Below are 9,305 nucleotides of genomic sequence, written 5' to 3'. Positions count from 1 at the left end.
GGCCACACCCCTGCTGCCACACACCCAAATGAGGATGGGTTCCATTTTGAGTCTGGTTCCTCTCAAGGTTTCTTCCTCATGTCATATGAGGGAGTTTTTCCTTGCCACCATTGCCACAGGCTTGCTCATCAGGGGTGAATAAATTAGGGATAAAATTAGCTCATATTTTTAAAGTCTTTAATTTTCTGTAAAGCTGCTTTGCGGCAATGTCGGTTCTTCAAAGTGCTATACAAATAAACTTGACTATGACCTAAACATCATCATCAGCTTTTCACACAAGTCCTAAAAGTAGATTAAGATAATCCAGTTAAACAAATGAAACAAAAATATTATAGTTGGTTATAATTAAGGAAAATGATCCAATAAACCGGGCGGCACGGTGGTGTAGTGGTTAGCGCTGTCGCCTCACAGCAAGAAGGTCCTGGGTTCGAGCCCCGAGGCCGGCGAGGGCCTTTCTGTGCGGAGTTTGCATGTTCTCCCCGTGTCCGCGTGGGTTTCCTCCGGGTGCTCCGGTTTCCCCCACAGTCCAAAGACATGCAGGTTAGGTTAACTGGTGACTCTAATTTGACCGTAGGTGTGAATGTGAGTGTGAATGGTTGTCTGTGTCTATGTGTCAGCCCTGTGATGACCTGGCGACTTGTCCAGGGTGTACCCCGCCTTTCGCTCGTAGTCAGCTGGGATAGGCTCCAGCTTGCCTGCGACCCTGTAGAAGGATAAAGCGGCTAGAGATAATGAGATGAGATGAGATCCAATAAACCAATGTGAGTGGCAAAAGTATGTGAACATTGAGGATTAGCAGTGAATTTGAAGGTGAAATTAGAATCAGGTGTTTTCAATCAGTGGGATGACAATCAGGTGTGAGTCATTAATTTAAAGGACTGAGAGCTATCAAAGTCTGATCTTCACAACACAGGATTGTTGAAGTTTATCATGGGATAAACAAATGAGATTTCTGAGGGCATCTTAAAGAGAGTTGTTGATGCTCATCAGGCTGGAAAAGATTACAAAACAATCTCTAAAGAGTTTGGACTCCACCAATCCATAGCAAGACAGATAGAGGAAATTTAAAATCACTGTTACCATCTTTAGGAGTGGTGGAGCAACAAAGATCACTCCAAGAGCAAGGCATGTAATAGTCCATGAGATCTCAAAGGATCCCAGGTTAACTTCTAAGCAACTAAAGGCCCCTCTCTTATGAACCAATGTTCATGTTCATGTGTCCACCATCATGTGCATGGCAGGGTTGCAAGGGGAAAGCTACTGCTCCCCAAAAAGAATATTGCTGCCTAACTACAGTTTGCTAAAGATCACATGGACAAGCCAGAAGACTAATGGAACAATTTTATGGGTGGATGAGACCAAAATAGACTCTCTGGTTGAGAATTTTTGGTTCAAATGAGAAGTATTATGTTTGGACAAAGGGAAAACCCTACATTGCAGTATAAGAACCTTATGATGAAACCTTATCATAGTTTTGGCCTGTTTTGCTGCATCAGTTCACGTACTTTTGTCACTCACTCATATGTAATATTGGAACATTTTCCTTAATAAATACAATAAATGACCAAGTATAAATTTTTTTGTCTCAGTCATTTAACTGGGTTCTCTTTATCTACTTTTAGGACTTGTGTGAAAATCTGATGATGTTTTAGTTCATATTTATGCAGAAATATAGAACATTCTAAAGGGTTCACAAACTTTCACACACCACTGTAGCTGATGTAGTGTCCACATATTTACTGTCTCATCTCATCTCATTATCTCTAGCCGCTTTATCCTTCTACAGGGTCGCAGGCAAGCTGGAGCCTATCCCAGCTGACTACGGGCAAAAGGCGGGGTACACCCTGGACAAGTCGCCAGGTCATCACAGGGCTGCATATTTACTGTATTATCTGTAAATGTAATTTAATGATTGTTAAATGTTGCATTTTAGAATTTACGCATGTTAGTCTGGCTGAGGCCAAAAGCCCAATTTAGATTGAACTAGTTTTATTTGGGAAGCTGGGGTAATGTAATTATTATAGGCATATCTTTAGGATTTTAGTCCTGTTGGAATCTGTCATTTCAGTAATATTTTACAATCTGTGCGTGCATGTGTCTGGGAAAAATTATGTTGTATTTTAATTTATATAAAATGGCCAGTAGAAATAATTCCAGGTAATTATGTCTATCATGTATTAATGTCCAAATTGACATTAAAACACTGAGCTATGAGACTGTCATTAAGTCATCAAGGCAACTGCTATAAGTGACACACCTAAATTTTGAAGTTTAAAGTCGAACTTGAGACAAACTTTGCATGCAAAGTTTTTTCGGGACCAAAAGTCTGTGGCACAAATTTTCTGATCTAGTGATTTCCATTAAGATACAGGTAATTTCCTGTGTAAAAGGTGATGTGGACTTGGCCCACAAGGCATAATTTGCCATCCCTAGAATAGAGCAATCATACTTTCTAATGGTGGTTTCATTAGCATGCAGCATTCAGTACCACTGAAGTCCTTCTTTGGTTGGGGTGCTTCAGGTTATGGGAGAAAGACTGGTTCTGCCAATGCATTTTGTTTTCACAGTGCTGACATGGATAGGACAAGGATCATAATAGACAAGGGCATAGGGGTCAACCCACCAGAAGAACATCACAGCATGGGTGCAAGGAGGAGGCTAGTCCCATGGGAACATGCAAATTAAGATGCAGACATTAAACTTTGGATGCTGGATCCAGGATTGACATATAACTCAGAGGGACAGATTGGAGGGGGGAAGGAAGAGAGAGAAAACACAGGTTGTTAGGTATGCCCAATGTCACCTGAATAAGTAGGTACAGTATACATTTTGCGCTGAGTACAAGCAGGGACTCTGGCAAAACTAACTATGACAGCATAACTAAAAGGAGAGAGCCAGAAGGTAACACAGGCATGAGGGAGCCCTGGGACATAAAGCAGTCAGCCACTACACCATCAACAAACTTGAGTGAGCAAGTGAGTGGGGGACTGACAGCATCCATACATCCCAGTTTACCAAAACACTCTGTCTGAGGACCCTCCAGATCTACACCTTTACCTCATAAGCACCATAAGCACCAAAGACTTGATGAAACAGATACATTTTCAGCCTAGACGTAAATGCTGAGACTGTGTCTGATTGCTGAACATTACTTGGAAGGCTGTTCCATAACTATGGGGCTTTGTAAGAAAAGGCTCTGCCCCCTGATGTAGCCTTCACTATATGAGGTACCAGCAGATAGCCTGCACCTTTTGATCTAAGTAGGTGTAGCAGGTCATAAAGGACCAGAAGTTCACTCAGGTACTGTGGTGCGAGACCATTCAGTGCTTTGAAGGTCAATAGTAGTATTTTATAATCAATATGAAATTTGACTGGGAACCAATGTAGTGTGGATAAGACAGGGGTGATGTGGTCATATTTTCTAGTTCTAGTAAGGACTCTTGCTGCTGCATTTTGAACTAACTGGAGCTTGTTTATGCACTTATTGGAACATCCAGACAGTAAGGCATTACAATAATCCAACCTGGAGGTAACAAAAGCATGAACTAGTTTTTCTGCGTCATGTAGTGACATTAAATTTCTTATCTTAGCAATATTTCTGAGATGAAAGAAAGCTATCCGGGTAATGTTATCAATGTGAGTTTTGATTGAAAGACTGGTGTCAGTAATCACCCCGAGGTCTTTTTACATGAAGAAACAGAAAGGCCATCCAGAGTTACTATGTAAACAGAAAACTTACTTCTAGCTGCACGTGGTCCTAGTACAAGTACTTCAGTCTTGTCAGACTTAAGCAGAAGGAAGTTAATAAGCATCCAGTGTCTAATGTCCTTTACACATTCTTCAATTCTATTAAGCTGGCGTCTTTCATCTGATTTTGCAGAAACATGCAACTGTGTGTTATCAGCATAACAGTGGAAACTAATACAATGTTTATGAATAATATCACCCAGAGGTAACATCTCATCTCCTCTCATTATCTCTAGCCGCTTTATCCTTCTACAGGGTCGCAGGCAAGCTGGAGCCTATCCCAGCTGACTACGGGCGAAAGACGGGGTACACCCTGGACAAGTCACCAGGTCATCACAGGGCTGACACATAGACACAGACAACCATTCACACTCACATTCACACCTACGGTCAATTTAGAGTCACCAGTTAACCTAACCTGCATGTCTTTGGACTGTGGGGGAAACCGGAGCACCCGGAGGAAACCCACGCGGACACGGGGAGAACATGCAAACTCCACACAGAAAGGCCCTCGCCGGCCCCGGGGCTCGAACCCAGGACCTTCTTGCTGTGAGGCGACAGCGCTAACCACTACACCACCGTGCCGCCCCAGAGGTAACATATATAAAGAAAAAAGCAGTGGACCCAGGACAGAACCTGGTGGAACACCAAACTTTACCTCAGTATGTCTAGAAAAATCACCATTTACATCAACATACTGATAGCGATCAGTTAAATAAGACCTGAGCCAGGAGAGGGCCGCTCCCTTAACTCCCACAACATTTTCTAGTCTATCCAGAAGAATGGAATGATCAGTGGTATCAAATGCTGCACTAAGGTCAAGCAACACAAGCAGCAAGACACAGACCTGATCAGATGCCAACAGTAGGTCGTTTACTACTTTAACCAGAGCTGTCTCTGTGCTATGATGAGGTCTAAATCCTGACTGATACATTTCATGGATGTTATTCCTATGTAAATATGAGCATAACTGCTGTGCCACAGCTTTTTCAAGGATCTTGGAGATAAAGGGGAGGTTTGATATTGGCCGATAATTGGACAGCTGACAGGGATCAAGGTCAGGTTTTTTAATCAGGGGTTTGATAACTGCTAGTTTAAAGGATTTGTGTACATAGCTGATCCTAAGAGAAGAATTTATTATTTTTAGAAGCGGTTCAATTACTTCAGGTATTATCTGTTTGAATAGACATGTAGGTAAGGGATCTAGTACGCAAGTTGAGGCTTTTGATGCAGAGATTAATAAAAGTAATTCAATTTCTCTAAGGGGAGTAAAACATTCTAACTGCTGATCTGATACAGTCATATTGTTAACTACAGGGTCACTTACATTGTCTGACCTTAAATTAGTAGTTTGAATTTTTTGTCGGATATTCTCAATTTTGTCATTAAAAAAATTCATGAAGTCATTGCTACTACATACTGCAGGTGTGCATGTGTCTATAGTGGACTTATTCCTGGTTAATTTTGCAACAGTATTAAATAGGAATCTAGGATTATTTTTGTTATCTTCTATTAGGGAGGAGAGATATGTTGATCTAGCAGCACTAAGAGCTTTTCTATACATCAGGAAGCTCTCCTTCCACGCTAATTTGAACACTACCAATTTTGTTTGACGCCATTTATGTTATAATTTTCGAGTGGTCTGTTATAAAGTGTGAGTGTCATAATACCAAGGTGCTAATTTTTTCTTTCTGATCATTTTCCTTTTAAAAAGAGCTACATTATCTAAAGTACAGCGGAACGTTGACTCTAAGCATTAGTTGCCTGATCAAGTTCTGCAGGGTCTGACAGTGACCCAATGAAAGTTGATAATTCTGGGAGATCATTTATAAAGCTCTGTGCAGTAGTTGACGTGAATGTATGTTTAATGCAGTAGCGTGGTGAGGTGCATATATTATTACTCAGACTTATTTTGAATGTGATGAGATAATGATCTGAGAACTTCAGACTGTGGAAGTGTGACGATATTTTCTACGTTTAACACGAATGTTAGTATTAGATCGAGGGTGTGCCCACCATTATGGGTCAGTCCTATGACATTCTGATTAATCCCTACTGAATCTAAATGGACACAAATGCTGTTTTCAAAGGATCTTCTGGGTTATCGAATTGAATATTAAAATCTCCAACAACTAAAGCTTTGTTTAAGGAAATAACCAGGTCTGAGATAAAATCTACAAATTCAGAAAGAAACTCAGAATATGGCCCCGGGGGCCTGTAAATAATAAGTAATGGAATTAACTGGGTAGACTTATTTTTCGAGGCTACATACATTATATTAGTATGAAGAACTTCAAATGTATTAAATTTATAACCAGGTTTTTGTGTTACACCTAGATAATCATTATAAATAACCGCGACGCCTCCTCCTCTGCCAGTTAGATAAGGCTGGTGTATGTAACTGTATCCAGGAGGACTAGCTTCATTTAATGCTATATATTCATTTGGTTTAATCCATGTTTCTGTTAAACACAATACATTAAACTCCTGATCAGTCATAAGTTCATTAACCATTAGCGCTTTAGATGTAAGAGGTCTAATATTTAATAGCCCCACCTTTAGATCAAAGGTGCTGGCAGCAGCTGTACAGTCAGTATGATCTAATTTTATATTGATTAGGTTACTGGAACAAACTCTCTGAGTATTTCTACTTTTTTGTTGAGCTTGGGGAACAGACACAGTTTTGATGTAGTGGACCCTGAGTGACGACTCTGTGCAGCTAGCAGACAGTCAGTTTAGCCTGTTCATCTGCTCCCTGGCCTTGGCTCTGGATTGTCAGAAATTAACTCGGCCTGTTCTGAGACTATGCCCTATGCTGCAGGAAATGAGAGCAGCACCTTCCCGAGTGGAATGGATACTATCCCGCCCTAGCAGGCCAGCAGTGTCCTCAAAATTAGCCCAATTATCTATAAAGCCCACACTGTTTTCAGAGCACCACCTGGACAACCAGCAGTTCAGCAACCATAACCTGCTGTAAGCTACATTGCCATGCCGCATTGGGATGGGGCCAGAGCATTCTACACATCGCCTTCGCTAATTTAAACACCTCTACAAAGTTACTCTTAGTAACCTCAGACTAACGAAGGCATATATCATTAGCTCCTGCATGGATAACTATCTTTGAGAACCTGTGCTTGCCTAAAAACCTAAGATTACCTGCTATGTCCGGCGCCCTGGTATACATCTGACTAAAGCTGCTGGTGCCCCTAAAGGCTGAGCTAATTTCACGTGCCGTATGATAGAGTCCCCTATAACCAGAGCTCTTTCAGGTTTCTCAGTGGGTGCATCACTAAGGAGAGCAAACCTGTTCGACACGTGAAGCGTGGAGGAGTGGTGCTCCTGTGGCCAAGCCTGAACGGTAGCTTTGGCTCTACACTTATGCCGCCGAGTTGTCACCCATTCGCCCCGCTGTAAGGGCTCTAATGCCGGAGTTGGGGGATTACTAACTCCACCTAGGGCATCCAGACTTTCCCCTACAGAAACTACACTGTTCTCATTCTCACTGGCCTTCTCTAAAGCCTGGGTACGTGCTTCTAGAACTGCAATCTTCTCTGTCAGGGAGCTAACTAATCTGTACTTACCACAAATAAAGTTATCACTAGCGAAGGAGGAAGAATGACTAAACATCCTGCACTCAGCACACTGAACAGGCTGAAGGTGTGTAATGATGAAAATATTCACGTACCTTAATCGAAGATCTGTTGATATTAAAGCAGATCCAATGTGGATGGCCTCCGCTTGTGGTCTTTATGCAGGACGAGAAAAAAGAACGCTTCTGTGGCAGTGGGGGCGTGGTCAAGCGCTGGTCTCTGACAGGGGGGCGGAGTCAGGGAAGGTAAGTGGCAGAATCACTACACCTGAGAGCAATTAACCTGTGTTTGTGTGTCTTCCCAGTGACCGCGCCCTACTTAAGGAGGGAGAGCGAGAGCAGAGGGAGCTCTTCCCGAACCAGATGCCGAGTGTGTATGTGTGTGTCTGTAAAGTGCATACTAGGTGTTAGACTGAAAAGTGTGGCAATAAAACGCTCTGTCAACCCGATCTCTGTCCTGCCGTCTTCTGTGCTCCACCCTTCTACACGAACTGTTACAGTGGTGCTGAAACCCGGGACCTGGAGCACAGACACCGAACCACCCCATGGAGTCTTCCCCGTTCACCGACCTGGTCCACGCCCTCACCACGGCCCAGCAAAGCCAGCACCAGGCGCTAGTCACGCTCCATAAGGAGCAGGAGCAGAGTTTCGAGGCCCTGGTGTTGGCCCAGCAAAAGGATCGACAGGCGTTCTGGCACCTCCTCGCGTCGGCGGGGACTACCGACGCTTCCACCGTGGGCCCGTCGCCCCTCACCCTGACAAAGATGGGCCCGCAGGATGACCCCAAGGCTTTCATCACGCCCTTTGAGCAAGTCGTGGAGACCTCGGGGTGGCCGATGGATCAGAGCGCGGCGCACCTCCTCCCCCTGCTAACAGGAGAGGCACAGCTGGCCGTGCTACAGCTCCCCGCCGACCGCCGGCTGGCCTATGCGGACATTCACCGGGCCATCCTCCAGCATGTGGGGCGCACCTTCGAACAGCAGCACCAGCACTTCCGTGCTTTGCGCTTGGAGGAAATCGGCCGACCGTTCGCGTTTGGCCAGCAACTCCGGGACGCCTGCTGGCGGTGGCTGAGGGCTGACAACTGCGACGCCGAGGGGATCGTCGACCAGGTGGTGCTGGAGCAGTTCATCACGCGCTTGCCAACAGGAACCATGGAGTGGGTCCAGTGCCACCACCCGGCGTCGTTGGATCAGGCCATCGAGCTGGCGGAGGACCATTTGGCGGCTGTTCCGGCGGCAGGACAGCAGACAGCTTCTTCTCTTCTCTCCTCTTCTCTCTCTCTCTCTCTCTCTCCGACCTCCTCCTGTGTCCCGTCCTCGCCCCATTCCCCCACCGCGGAGGCGGGGGCCGGCACCACCCCAGCCGGCCTGCCACACCCGCGGTGCCCTCCCATTTCTCTCTTCTGTGTCTGTCTCTTCCCCCCCTCAGGTGAGTGAGCCCCAGAACACCGGTGCAGAGAGGAAGTCCGGGCCGGTTTGCTGGCGCTGCGGGGAGCTGGGCCACCTCCAACAGCAGTGCATGGCAATGGAGGTGGGCATGGTGGTTCGGATCCCCGACACGCCAGAAGCCGCCCATAATTGGGCTGGAGCGTATCGCATACCGGTGAGTATTCAAGGGGATACATATCAGGCATTGGTGGATTCCGGGTGTAATCAAACCTCAATTCACCAAAGCCTGGTGCAAAACGAGGCATTGGAGGGAGCACAAGGGGTGAAGGTGTTGTGTGTGCACAGGGATGTTCACAGCTACCCTTTGGTGTTGGTCCACATTTTTTTCCGAGGGGAAAAATTCATAGTAACGGCGGCAGTTAATCCTCGCCTCACCCACTCGATAATTTTGGGGACTGATTGGCCGGGATTCGGGGAGTTGATGAGCCGTTTAGTGGAGAGTGGGTCCTGCCATACTTCAGCAGGGGGAGGTCCTGGTGTCGCCTTGGCGGGAGCAGCTGTCACAGAGCCGTCTACGT

The sequence above is a fragment of the Neoarius graeffei genome, chromosome 24 (assembly GCF_027579695.1).
Source record: "Neoarius graeffei isolate fNeoGra1 chromosome 24, fNeoGra1.pri, whole genome shotgun sequence".
NCBI lineage: Eukaryota > Metazoa > Chordata > Actinopteri > Siluriformes > Ariidae > Neoarius > Neoarius graeffei.
This window is presented reverse-complemented; position numbering follows the sequence as displayed.